The 14917-nt window shown below is 36.8% G+C and overlaps 1 protein-coding gene across 5 annotated transcripts in view; it reads left to right on the forward strand.

Annotated features, from left to right (window-relative positions):
- cdk14 (cyclin dependent kinase 14) overlaps window positions 1-14917 on the forward strand; it is a 180191-nt gene that overhangs the window by 24266 nt on the left and 141008 nt on the right. Inside the window, exon 1 of one of the 5 annotated variants that reach the window (XM_079625395.1) lies at window positions 14901-14917. This exon is cut by the window's right edge and continues 243 nt beyond it. The exons of the other annotated variants lie outside the window; for them this stretch is intronic. The gene's annotated coding sequence lies outside the window, so the exon portion shown is untranslated. Of the gene's footprint in view, window positions 1-14900 lie in introns of those variants that run through there. 5 annotated transcript variants of the gene reach the window in all.

Consider the following 14917-nt stretch of genomic DNA (forward strand, 5'->3'; position numbering starts at 1 on the left):
ATGTGCGGAGGCCTGCGGAGCTCGTTTCATGATGAGTGTCAGTGACGGGTTCAGAAGCAGCGCTTGATGGAGATGGAGTCGCCCCGTGTGCTTCTCATTTGTGCAGAAGTGTTCACGCTGTGTTTGATACACTATGTGCCTTAGTATCTTAGGAGATTTTTGGAGGTAAATTAGTTCTTGTTGAGATTTTATTTTATTTTATTATTATTTTTTTTATAAAAAAAAATTAAAAAAAGTTTTTATTTTTTTTATTTTGATTCTCATCAGTATATTATATTATATTATATTATATTATATTATATTATATTATATTATATTAAGGGCTGTGCAGTGATTAATTGCATCCAAAATAAAAGTTTATATATATATATATATGCATGTATATATTTAAGAAAAATGTGTTATTTGTGTATAAAATATTTATATTTATATATAATATGAATTATGTATATATATATATATATATATATATATATATATACATATATATACATGCAAATATTTCTTAAATATATACATGCATATGTGTCTATATATATATATATATATATATATATATATATATATATATATATATATATATATATATATATATATATATACACAAAATAATTATTATCATACACACATATATTATCTGAACACAAACTTTTATTTTGGATGCGATTAATCGTTGTCCCTTATATATTATTATTATATTATATTATATTATATATCCCTTTGCAGTTCATGGTAACTTTTTGAAATGTGATTTTAAGGACATTTTGTCACTTTTTGAACGTTGTGTCACTGCTTGATGTGTAGTGTAAAGTCTGGGTGTTGGCACAAACGCAGTTGTGAAGCACTGATGCAACAGAGCAAGTTTAGCTCTTGACCTTCGAGTCGTGCCGTAGGGTCGGGTACGACCGCGCATAATCCCGACTGATTGCTGTCGCCATTTGGCCGCCGCTATTGTTGTTGATGAGATGTTGAGCAGCAGCTGGTGTCTATATTAGCGTGCTGTAATTAGCTCATACTGATGATGAATACGGTGGGATATTCCCCCCCCTCCCCAATCCCAGCTATCAAAATGTCCATTTCGGTCATTAGAGTGTGATATGCAAGGACAGATTCCTGGCTGACGGGAATATGCAAAGCACTCTGGAAATGTCAAGCTCAGGAATGTTGGTCCGTGCTAAACACGCGGTTCGTTCATGAATAATGCAAACTCAGAGCGACTCTGTCTGTGAGATCTGAAGTGTTCGACATGCCCTCTGTGAGTCAGTTCTCGTGCCTGATCGTGGTGAGGTGTTCGTGGAGAAAGCGTTACTGTCTCTGAGTGTTGAGTTGCATGTCAGGGATTTGTGATTCTCTCTCCCAGGATTCAGAGCGAAGGCGGTTGTGCGCCGGACGTGAACCGCTCTTAATAAAGCACTGAGGGCTTTTACCATTGACCAATTCAGTTTGCTGACTTAGATAAACCCAATGAACAAACACTGATGTAATCTATAGAGTTTAATCAGGGTAGTGCTACACATAAGGACATCGTGCTCGCCGTGTTTCATTTGTAATGGGAATGCAAACAAGGCTGTGAGGGATAGAATATAGTGGATTCAGTATAATGGATTTTACTGTAGTTTAACAATGTTCAGCTAATAAAACATCTTTCCAAAGCAAACTTTTAGTGGACAAATGCTCTGTGAAACCGTTTTGAAAATCACATGTGATCTAGGACCTTTATAAAGTGTGTGCCAATGCATTATCCCTTAGCCTTGTTTTCATCCACGTAAAATTGAATATGGCTTCTAACCTTTGTACACTTTTGGATGTCGTTTAAGGCAAGACGCCACAGGTGAAAAAAAAAGGTAACTAATGAATATCACCATATTTCCCCCAATTGATTAATCACAGTACATTAAGACAAATGTGTTGTATTTAGTGCTGTCAAATTAATTGCGATTAATCGCATCTAACATAAAAGTTTTTGTTTACATAATATATGTGTGTGCGTGTTAACTGAACACACACACACACACACACACACACACACACGCATATATATATATATATATATAGCCTAATATATATACATATTTTATATATATATATATATATATATATACACACACACACACACACACACACACACACACACACACACACACACACACACACACACATATATCATGTAAACAAAAACATCAGATGTGATTCATCGATTTGACAGCAGTTGTATTACAAGTTTTCTGAAATATATGTTTAAATATGCAAATGAAATGATGCATATCTAATTAAATATGCACTTGTTTGCATAAATGTCTAGAGCAGAAATTTAAACATTGGATAAAGCCAGGTTCAAAATTATTGTTAGATTTTGTTAGAGGGAATATATTAGATGTATATTATATTAGATATATTAGACATATTAGAGGGGATTTTGGATCTCTCTTTTTATTACTCCATAAATCAGAAAATACTGTCAATAGACAAAAAAAAAACTTAGACTATAGATAGGAATTAAACTGTAAAGTTTAGTGTATGTGAAGCTGCTGAAGTGGACCGCCTTTAAAGATATGTATTATCATAGAAATCTACATATGCAAATAGATAAAGTGTAATAAAATAAACTCTTAAATGGGTTTTGTTGGTTCATTCTTTCCACGAGTCTGAAAGAAGACCCGTAATGGAGGCAAAATAACCCAAAATTGAGTGCTTGAAAAACAATGTTTAGCATCTTAATGGTATTTGTTTCTTTATTTTACACTGGACATGCAATTACACCATTGATCTGAGTTGTTTGTCATGGTTTTGATGTGACATTATGTGTGTTGTAGTGTGGTTGAGCTGATGGGTGGAGAGCGATTAGTGTGGAATGACACAAGGGTTAATGCCTCTGAGAGATGAGATCATTTCCTGCTCACGCCCTCCGTCCGTCCGTGTGTGTGTGTGTGTTAACTGAATATGACTGACCATCATTGCATCAATATTCCATTATATTAGCTCATGTTTTAAAGGAACAGTTCACCCAAAAAGCATCAATCATTTACTCAAACCCATATGAGTTCAACATCAGGGGGAGAAATGATGTCAGAATAAGAAAATGACTGAAGAGTGGTTTGGTAAAGAGTCACTTTCTTTTCTGTCTAACAGAGCAGTGTTGCTTTAGTACTATTCTAGTATCTATTCAAATTTGAATGAGCTTTTATTTAATATTTTCAGTTTTGTTTAAGTATTAGCCTAACCTGTATCATTTAAACTTATGTATTTTATTTAGTGTTTCATTTTAGTTGAGATATTAGGCATTTTGCAACACTGTAACTGAGTGGTTTCTCAGGGTTTTACTGGCATCAGCAGAAGGGGATTGTGGGATGGTGGGATGAATCATGTCCAAATAAGATCATATTTAAAGGGTTAGACTTAGTTCACCCTAAACATTTTAAATTCAGTCATTTAATTATTCATCCTCATGTCGTTTCCAAACTAGGGCTGGGCTTTTTTTTTTTCTATGAATTTTTTTTTTTTTTTTATGTGGTCGATTCAAAATCGATTCTCAAAGGCCACAAATCTATTTATTAATCTATCACCCAAAAGCCAGTATTAGTTTTCCTACACTGTTTACAGCCTTGCAGCCTCCATGTTACAGCTAATGCTGTGAGATTTTATGTTAGTTTTCTCTTAAACATAAAATAACCTGATCCTGATTGGTCAAGGCATGCGACTGTTTTGACTTGTCCAATTTTCAGCATAAATTTTTCATCTTGCATCAAAATCCTGTCTATTCATTGAATGCATTTGAAGTTGGGTTTTAATGTACGCAAGTGTACCTAAAATAAAAAGTTTAATATACAGGTTTGTGGCTCTTCTTTTTATTAATTAACCACTTGTAAACTTATGTTCACCATTCTTTTTTATAAATATAGGATTTGTATTAAATCTAAATTCATTGAGTCGATTCGGGAATCGAATTGAGAATCGAAATTGAGTCGAATTGGAACATCTGAATCGATACCCAGCCCTATTCCAAACTCAGAGTTTTTTTCATCTTCAGAACACAAATGAATATCTTTTTGATGAAATCTGAGAGCTTTCTGTTCCTCCACTGACAGCTACGTTACTACCACTTTGACGCTTCAAAAAGTTCATAAAGAGATCGTAAAACTAATCCATATGAATTGAGCGGTTCAGCAGTCCAAATTTTCAGAAGAGACTCGATCGCTTTATATGATGAACAGATTAAATGTAGGATTTTATTCACATAGAAACATTGATTAGCGAACATAGGAAGCTCAACCGAACCTGAAGCGTGAGGACAAACCTCATTGGTTTGTTCTCATTGCTGCGTAACATGAGAAGAACGAGACCCCCCCCCCAAAAACCAAGCATAAAATGCAAAATGCCTGCAATCTGAGGACACACGAGTCTTGTCACATGATGTCTTTGTATATTTTTTATTTAAATGGCACAAGTCACATACATCATTCTTGTATTTCAGGTGAATGTTGCTGACAATCCAGTGAATCTCTCTATAAGTGTAGTTGCAGTCTAAGGACGATTACATGCTAGAGTTCATGCTGTGCTGCAAATCCAGTGACTGGTGCATGGAGGAAAAGCAGGGTTTGTGAAAGTGACTTAACTCTTTTCAAACCCTCAGAAGACGTCGTACACGCTCCCGTCCGTCAAACAGGCAGATTTCCCAGAGAGTGTTTAATCTGCTGAAGTAATTAAAATCTGATTGGTCTGTGACTCCCTCTTGACCTTGAGACTCATTATTGGCATCGATCTGCCCTTCAGTTCAGTGTCTCCCGGTGGCGTTTCAGGACCCGTCACTCACGGGTCTCATAGGTGCACCTGCTGATTTCAGGCTTTGAGTTTTGATTTGTTCCATCAGATTGATGCCTGTCAATGTCAACATTGTCATTTTCATCCCTGATAAAGCCCATAAATTGAGCACTGATCCATTCAAGAGATTGATCAGTGGTGACAAAGGTCTCCAATTCAAAGCTTTGAAAAAAAAAAACACACAGCTTTTTGACTTATTTAAAATATTTTTACATATAGGCATTTAGCAGAGACTCCTTTTGAGGCAATTACATAAAAAGTTTGTCTGTGTGTGTGTATATATATATATTGTGTGTGTGTGTGTAGTTTGTCTCTAATGTACTGTATGTTGAGGTCACACTATTAGTGGTGATTTGAACGCTCTCTGCTGACTCAGCGTCTTTGTGTTTTCTTCCCGTTCATTACGGTCCTGAATGCCAAAGTCAGCACAAAGTTGAGGTTACTCCTCTCTAGCTCCACTAGAAACTCTTGAACCAGTCCCAGCGTCATTAACAGACGGGTGAAGACACGTCCCCTGAGTTTCAGACTATTGTTCTGTTAATTAGTTTCAAATGAATTCTGGGTCAGTGCTCTGAGGCAATCAAACACCTTTCCAATATTCTGTTGCTGTTGTGTGTTTTTGCGATCGATTTTTAAACGGAGGTGTGAAGGGCCGAGAGGAATAACGATGACTGGAGTGTGTGTCTGGAGGAGAGGAGCGCCGCGTCAGCAGTCTTAAATCTCCTGCTCCAGTCAGGAGATGTGCAGATACACGGCTGCCAGGAACTTAGTGGCAACTTCTGTGGTAAAAACAGTGTTAGAGTGTGAGTTTGATTCATTTCTGTGAATCAGTCCAAACTGTCCAGTTGTGTCAACTGACTGAAAACTGATTTATTTTTGTCTTCACTCAAACATATTCAGCGAAAAGAGGAGGCGTGTTCCGGCGCAAACGTTCCCTGGTGATATTTTGCAGTTTCAGAAAACAATTCCGCCACAGACCAGGAGAAACCTAGTCTAAAGTCAGCGGCGCGTTATTCAGATGCTATTTTAAGGGCGCATGCTTGGCCATAATGTAGCGGGTACACAACACACATACACTTTGCTTCTCTCATCTACACAGACGCAGCAGTTCATATTTTTGCAAACCATACATAATTACAAGGAAAAATATTACCACACGAGGGAAATCATTGTGGTGTCCATGAAGATGTGAAAAATAGGCATAAATCTAGCTTACACATTACACAAATTATTCAGGCTAATTGTAGTAATGACGGATCAAACCTGTTTGATCAATAGTGGCGAGACACATCGGTATATAAGGACATCTGACTGTGGGTTGTCCGTCAGGAACTAGGAAACAAAATCACCATTACCATCATGTAAGTTGCGTGCGCTGGCAAATCCGCCGTTATAATAGCGATCCGCCATGGAACAAGCGCGCCGGCTCTTAAAGGGAATGTGAGACGACGCTCTGATTGGTTTATTGCACGTTACGCCCAAACCACAGCTATGAGTAATTAAGCGACTTCAGAGCAACACATTTTAGATTTGCGTCGGGCGCAAGAGTCATTTATCCCGCCGGTGTAATAACAGCGTGAGACCTCTCCACAAACTTACTTGCGTTTCACGTTTGATAGTTGCGTTTCAGATCGGTAAAATAGGGCCCTTTATCTCCACATTAATAGAAACAACATAAAGACATTTATTTTAAATATTTAATCGAACAGGTATAGGAAATAAACAGAAATTGAATAAATTTAGCAAACACTTCACCGTTTTCACTTCATAAATTATACATTTTATATAGAGTAATCCTTATCAAAGCTAAAAAGGTTATTTAGTCAAGAACACTGATTAATTTTCTCTGTATTTTGTTCTTTGATTTACATTAATGACAGACATCATCACAGCAGCAGGTTTATTAGGCTGCTGTCACTTTAAGACCTGCAGCGCCGAGCGCATGACGCAGATCGGACATATTGGGCCCTATTTTAACGATCTGAAACGCAAGTGTCAAAGTGCAAAGCGCAAGTAACTTTGTGGGCGGATCCCGGCGCTGTTGCTATTTTCCCGGCGGGATAAATGACTCTTGCGCCCGACGCAAATCTAAAAGGGGTTGGTCTGAAGTAGCTTCATTATTCATAGGTGTGGTTTGGGCGTAACGTGAAATAAACCAATCAGAGCGTCCTCTCACATTCCCTTTAAGAGCAGGCGCGCTTGTTTCATGGCGGATCGCTATTATAACGGTGGATTTGCCAGCGCACGCCAGGAGCGGTTCACAGCCGAGGAGGCCGACGTTCTCGTCAGGGCCGTAAAACACAGAGAAGTGACAATGGGGATGATGGGAGAAACCCACCCAAATTAGCTTCGGTTACACAGGCGTATATTTTGGGTAGTAAATGTGTAGCCTAATCTATATTGTTTTATTTTTTTTATCTAGATAGATCTTTTTCACATCTTCACGGACACAACAATGATTTCCCTCGTGTGTTATTATTTTTCCTTGTAATAATGTATGATTTGCAAAAATGAAAACTGCTGCATCTGTTTATATTAGAGAATCAAAGTGGATGCGCGTTAACATTATGGCCAAGCACGCGCCCTTAAAATACCATATCACTAACGCGCAACGCGCCACTGTCTTTAGACAGTTTTTTTCTTGGTCAATGGCGCAATTGCTTTCTAAAACTGGAAAATAGCACCATGGAAGTTTTGCGCCGGAACACGCCTCCTCTTTGCGCTGAACCGCCCCCGCGAGCGCAAGTTCATTTCCTAATTTACCGACGTGCGTCTGTGGAGGGAAAAGTCCGCTGTGCGCGGGTGCAAAATAGGAATGATACATGCGTCGGTGTTCAAAGTCAATTGCGCTGGGTGCAAGATAGGGCCCATACTGTATGATGTCCTCACAACTCTTTACGGTCATTTAAGACTTTATTTAACTCATTTAATTTATAATGTTATAAAACATTTCTGGTTCAAGTAAATTTCTTTTGAAATTTTTGTTAAAAAATATACATATTGCTGTTTATTGTTATATTGGTGCTGCAAACCCTCCCAAAAATTAACATGTAGTGCATTATACACACACTATTTTCCAAATCAGACAATAATAGTCAGTCAGAAAAAGCTTTAAGTGAGGAAACCGCAAACTGATATGAGCCAAACAAGAAACATTTCACTACGGAGAAAAGCACTGAACTTCTCCTTTCATGTTCCAAGTAAAACATCAACATGTGGGTTTAATCATGTAAATCATGACATTGTTTTAATTTTTGGCGAAACAATGCTTTTGCTGTCATGTGTTGTGAAATCTCACTGTCTTAGTTTTGTTTTTGTAGTTTTGCCCATATGTAAATAACATTCAGTGTTAACCCGTCGGTTTTACCCGAGACAGACTTTTGAAGAATTGCTTTTCCTCTTTAATTAAGCGTTGTGTTTCACACTGCTGAGTCTCACCGGGGAGTTCACAACACATGCAGATCGTCTTGAATTCTTGAATATATTTGTTTAAATCTGTTTGCATGTAGAGCCTCTGCGCATAATTCTCCAAATCCAGTAAAATCAATATTCATTCTTCACTTTATGCACATTGACGATGACAAACTTTTGTTCTGGGAATTTCCTGCGAGGAGACGCCTTAATGAAGAGATTCATTTGATAAGTTGTGATTGGCTTTATTAATGCGCAGATTAACAGTCTGCACAATGTTTCTAATGAGCACTTCATGGCCCAGAGTGATGAATGAATCCTATTATGGTGTCAATTGAGGTTATTTGCAGCTTAATACGTGAGAAGCACAAAAGGCCAGGCGATTTATTTAGATTTTCGCCTCTATCTTTCGTCGTTCTGGCCAAATTAATGGATCGGCTCGTTAGCTAAACATGAACTTTGAGGGCAGAGCAAATGGTTAACATGATAAATGAGATCTTCTCCTGTATATGATATGAAAATGAATAGCGGCTCTGTTTCATATTCCAGCGAGCTCCCTAACTGTCTGCTGTCTATATAGGCGGCATCCTAATTGACAAGGAATAATGTTAGCACACTCTCCATGCGTCATATAACGCTTCTCATTAGAAATGCACACTGGAAAAAGTATTTCTTCCGTTGTAGTTTTGTCTTGTTTTCCAGTACATATATCTAAAAATTCTGGATTCTCTGGATAAATCAAAACAATGTGCCTAATGCCAATTGCTTAAAATATCTGCATATCAAGTCAGAAAAAAATTATCTTCTTTTCCTTTTGAATCAGGTTTATTTTCTTATTTGTAGATATTTGTTCTTGTTTTAAGGATAAACTCGCTTTATTTTAAAGGATTTCTCAGAAAACAACACTTTTTAATCTTATGTCAGTTTGCATCTCAAGTAAATGTACAATATATCAATTTATGTACAATTTTTATTTTGCGGTTAGTTTATGGTTAAAATTAGAGAATTTTTTATTTATTTATATAGCACATTTCATACACAATGGTAATTCAAAGTGCTTTACATAATAAATTAAAATAATCAAAAGAAATAAGAATAATTTTAAAAAGAAAAAGAAGAAAAAAACTTGTTTTCCCTTCACATTAAGTTTATTTTTGACCCCTTTGGCAGAAATTTGTTATTGTTTTAAAGAATCTGCTATAAAAAATACCAATGCTCTTAAGGAAAAAAATCTTGTCTATCAATCAAAATGTTAGCATGTTTGCTCAACTAATATTGGGATGGTTTAATACGCATAAAATACACAGCACACACACATATTAGCGCACTTTAATTGTATTGAATTATTTTATTGAAGTAACTATAGAACTTCAAATAAAAGCAAATGATCCTGTGAGTTGGGAGAGTTTGAGTGATTCTAATGATGGTTGAGAAGGTTTGTGATTTTCCAGTGGGATTCCCGATCGTCTCCTACGGTGTTCCCGATGGCCCATGTGTGGCATCTCCATCCGTATGTCCACGCAGCGTGTCGGATGTGCTGTGCTGAATTATGTATGATGTTCAGGGCTCCTTTTGGGACTTTCCTCAAATGAGCAAGAGTAAATCTCACAAAAACACGTCCAGCAGCTTATATTTCTGTGGAAGCTTGTTTCCATCATAGAACAAAAGAATAAAAAAGGTAATTGCAAGTTTTTATTTTACAAATCAGACTTTTTTTTTTCTTGCAATTGCAAGTTTATATCTAGCTATTCTGACTATGAGATTACCTTTTGTTAACCCGCCTTTAACGATCTTTCCCTCACGCACTGTGAGACTTTTCCTGCAACTTTTCCGACTAATAAAACTTTGGTCGACTAATCCTGTTCTCATCAACTAACGTTTATTCTTAGCCCTAGTTTTTTCTTCAGTTAACTATGACTGTTGTTTCATATGTTTCTTGTAAAATTCAATAGGAAAATAAAAATAACCCCAAATAAGTCACTAGTTGTCATAGAGTAGAAGCGTAGATCTATAAAATATAGTGGCTCAGATCATTTGCTCTTGTGAGCATCTGATTATAAATCTTTGAGTTCATGTTGACAGATGTGAGCATAGTTGTAAATATTGTTGAGATCTCTTCTGAAACTCTAGAGGAGGCATGTTTTTCCTCAAGAGAAACATCTGAGAATCGGGAGACGGTCAGTTAAATCCCATGATTAAATGATGGAGATATGATCATTATCAAGAGATCTCATTAGTGAGTCCAGTCCTGCGGTGGCGGTTCATGACAGATGGACGACCGTAAGCTTCTTTTCTCTTGCTCTTGTCTCAAACGTGTCTCTGTTCAGGCTCTTCTCCTTTTAAATGAGTTCAAAAAGAAGCTGATAGTTGTGGCTGGAATCAAAATATAGGTTTCTAGATTTTAATAGATTCTCATTTTGATGAACCAATATTGGTTCATAAATCCCAAGAATTGATATTTTAGTCTTTAATGTTTTCAGTTGATCCATGAACAAAACTTCACTAAACATTATTTGTAGCGCATCCCATCTAATAAATCGCATTAAGATTTGTGCTTTTTTACTTTTGATTTGAAACAAAGTCTCAGCTTTCAAATTCTGTCAATAGTATCATGAAATTCCAACAATAAATGTGGCTTTGGCACTCTTGGCAACTTGGCAAGTGTTCATTTTGAATCCTGCTTATAGAAGAAAGTAACTAACACTGCCTTTGTCAACCACCTTTCCAGCCTCACTAATGGTTTTGATGGTAAACCAGCACCAAACCATCACTGGACCATGCTAGTCTAAAGGTGTTCACACTTGTAGTTCGGATTGCTTGGTTCATTTGGTCCGAACCAAAAAAATAATAATTTAGTCCTGGTCCACTTAGCGTTCACATTGGCACTTTAACATTTAAAGATACCGAACTTAAAGGCTTAGGGATATGTTCACAACATTGGTTGGGTTTTATTATGTATATTTCATGATGGAACTTACCGAACATCCAAAACAATGCTGTGTTCTGGGATAGATGCGCTCGTCGTATGTGTGTAACATATGCTGACCAGCTGAGAACTCATGAAGACCTTATAAAATGTGTAAAGGAGTCAAAAAATAGCGTCAGGAATCCCTCCGTCCGTCACACACAAACGAAGATCTGCTGTGGTTCTGATGCTGTACCGAACTGTGATGGGAAACATCGCGACTATGATGAGAAAAAATCGATATGCGTGATTATTCTGTCCTTTTTAGGGTCGGATCTTATGACATCGTGTCTCGTTTTTGGTTCGTTTACATGTCTTTGGTCCGTGTTGCGTTCATATATCAGTCGAACCGCACCAGAGTTCGTTTGGAAGCGGACGAGACTCATGTTTTCAGCGTCTCGGTCCTCTTGTTTGGTGCTCCAGGGTTGGCAGCGTTCACACTTATTCAAATGAACCGCACTAACAGAGCAATCGCACCAGGGTTCGTTTTAATCAAACCAAACATGCCAAGTGTGAACACACCGTGTCCGTTATTAGCCGTTCATCATAAATGGTTGTTTTCCATGTCGGATCTCTGCAGATTGAGGGTTTAAGAGCTTTGTGGTGTAGTTTTCTTCTGTCGTGCGAATAAAGACTCTTTTCTACCTGCGCTCTCACAATGGCAGTGTCCCATTCCTATGGCAACCCGCGCATCTCTCAAGGTTGCTGTGAGCGATAGCGTTTCATGCAATCTCCTGTGAGCAGATACTAGTGCCGTTTTTACGGTTCACCCGCTGCCCTTGGGTGCTCACTATGGGCCGCGCACAATCTCTTCTGTGTTGCTGATAAGGCAAATAGTGTTTTTGTGGAAGCCCCTGTTATATTGAATTATAGGTCAAGCGGTGACCTCGTACGGACAGGCAAGCCTTATTGATCTGTGTGAAGTTGAACTCGGTGGAGCTTATCCAGGTAAACAAGCCATTTCTACTGTCATTTACTGTGTGTAAAAACTCACTAATGTTCCAGGGGGAAGTCTAATTTTAGCATTTCACATTATTGTAAAAAAACAAAAAGGTTTTGTTCTATATTTAAAAATCTGGTTTGTGCTAGAAGGTGGTAAAAGGGATTTTGGCTGAATCACGTTTCACCACAAAATTAAGATCATTTTATTTCTAAAAATTATTTTTCATACTTTGGCATAGTGATAATAGTTTTCATCATGACAATTTGGCACATTTGCCCCAACTTTTCATTATTTATAATGTGATCTGATGTTTCAGTCATTTTGTAATTGTTCTCGGTGATTATTATTCGAGTTTCCTTTCTGTAATACAAAAAAATACTTTGGTAACGCTTTACTTGAAGGGGTGTGCATAAGACTGACATGACACCTTCATAATCATGACATGATACATGTCATGAATATGAAGGAGGTTTTATGCATGTTTATGACAACTGTCATTAAGTGTCATTCGCTCAATTATGACATTTTTAATGCAAATATGACATTGTTTGAGATGTCTTTGTTATGACAACTTGACATAAACCAATAATACATCATAACCTGTCAGTGTCTTGGTATGACAACTTGACATTACCAAGACAACACAACCTGTCATAAACATGACATAGCAGATTAATGATCAAACTTAAGAAACCACTTAGCTTTATGGGTTAACATTACATTAAAGTGTCATGTGGTTGGTTTTGACATTAACTGTCATGAGGCCATTATAACATTTTAATGACAAATTCAATTTGTACCACTGTAGTTGAGGTCAAGAAAAATATTCATGACAGTTATAATAGCCTCATGACAGTTTAATGTAATGTTAACCCATAAAGCTAAGGGGTTTCTTAAGTTTGATAATCTGTCATGTTTATGTCATATTTATGACAATTTATGTTGTCTTGGTAATGTCAAGTTGTACCAAGACACTGACAGGTTATGATGTATTGGTTTATGTCAAGTTGTCATCTCAAACAATATCATATTTGAATTAAAAATTTCATAATTGAGCGAATGACACTTAATGACAGTTGTCATAAACATGCATAAAACCTCCTTCATATTCATGACATGTCATGATTATGAAGGTGTCATGTCAGTCTTATGCACACCCCCTCAAGTAAAGTGTTACCAATATTTTTTTACATAAATAATTACTTTATTTTTCGTTATTGTTTAAGTCTGCTTTATATGTAAATTCACTCTATCAATTTTATAAATGCATGTTATTGATCTTATTGTGAACAATTCATTCATGCATGTTTTATCTTTTTTAATGTAATTTTTGGTAACACTTTACTTCGTATGATGCATTATAAAGGTTATTATAATTGATGTTATAGTGCATTATATCTTTTTATTAATAATTGTAACCAAAGTTACTGTAAAATGCATTCGAAAATTTGCAGATTTCTTGTTACATTTGAAATGGGTTGTTTGTCATGTTTTAATGCATTATACTTTCTAAAGATGTTCAATGAGTAGATGATACTATAATGTATAATTGTGGTTACAATTATTCATGAGATCATACAATGCATTATAAGGTGCATTACAAGGCACAATTAATGCATTCAAAATACTTTTATAATGCATTATATATAAAGGCTTTAGGTAAAGTGTTTCCTTTTTTTTTAGAAAGATCCACTGAATATTTTGACTTTTAAAGGCAAAATTGTCACACAGCAGGGCCATTTAATATGAGCTAGTGAAAACCTTGACCGATAATGTCTTTTTATATTATAATATTCATGAAAGTCTCAATGCCAAGTCACATTTATTTCTATAGGGTGTTAAGGGTGTAAAGTTAATTAATTATGAAACAAATTCAGTTTCAGCTATAAAGCAGCTCTACAGAAGATAATAGTATCATTATTCAGCTCAATTATTTTCTTTCTTTTTTTTCTCATCCAAAAGCCAGTCCAGTCCAGTCAGTCAAATCAATATATTAATATCAAGTGTCTTTTAGGTTTCAGCATTGAGAATGTTTAATTGTCGTCAAAATGTCAGTCTTAATGTAAAATCAAGTCACATTTAGAATTGATACGGTATATAGCGCTTTATACAATACAGATTAATAAACAGAAAAATAACAGTGTTGTAATAATATTCATAAATTATGAAACAAATTCAGTTTCAGCTTTAAATAATCTCTACAGTCATTATTCAGCTCTATAAGTGTCGATGTTGCACATTTAGTGTCATAATCCAGCTCAGTTCAGTTCAGTTGTGAGAACAATGCCAAAAAATCATAGCAGACCTAACAATAGGTTTCATGTTCTTTCTGCAAAGTATAATTTCCTGTCTTTCACTTGATTGTGCAGTGACATGTGACCTGGATGTGTTTTTGACAGGTTTTGTGAGGTGTTGCTCTCACAGGGATGCAGGTTTGATTCGTGTGTCACGTCCTGATCCCGTTCCCGTTCCCCCCCCCCTCTCCTCTCTCTCCCGGGTGTTTGGCTGCCGGGATGCAGGACATCTGGAGCGTGCAGTATTTCCCTGTCCTTTCTGATATTGTTGTTAATGTTACTCACGATTGATGGCAGCTTGGCAGGCAGGCGTTTCATATTTCACTGAAGCTGTGCAGGGCTGGAGTGAATCAATAGCTGAGGGAGAGAGAGAGAGAGAGAGAGAGACGCCGCTACTGCCTCCCGCTTCCTCAAACTCCTCCGGATCAGACCATCTGTGCTCACGGGGGCCGGCGCTCACTGCCCGTGTGTTTCCCCTCGGAGCGG

The sequence above is a fragment of the Phoxinus phoxinus genome, assembly GCF_949152265.1.
Source record: "Phoxinus phoxinus genome assembly, chromosome: 10".
Lineage (NCBI taxonomy): Eukaryota > Metazoa > Chordata > Actinopteri > Cypriniformes > Leuciscidae > Phoxinus > Phoxinus phoxinus.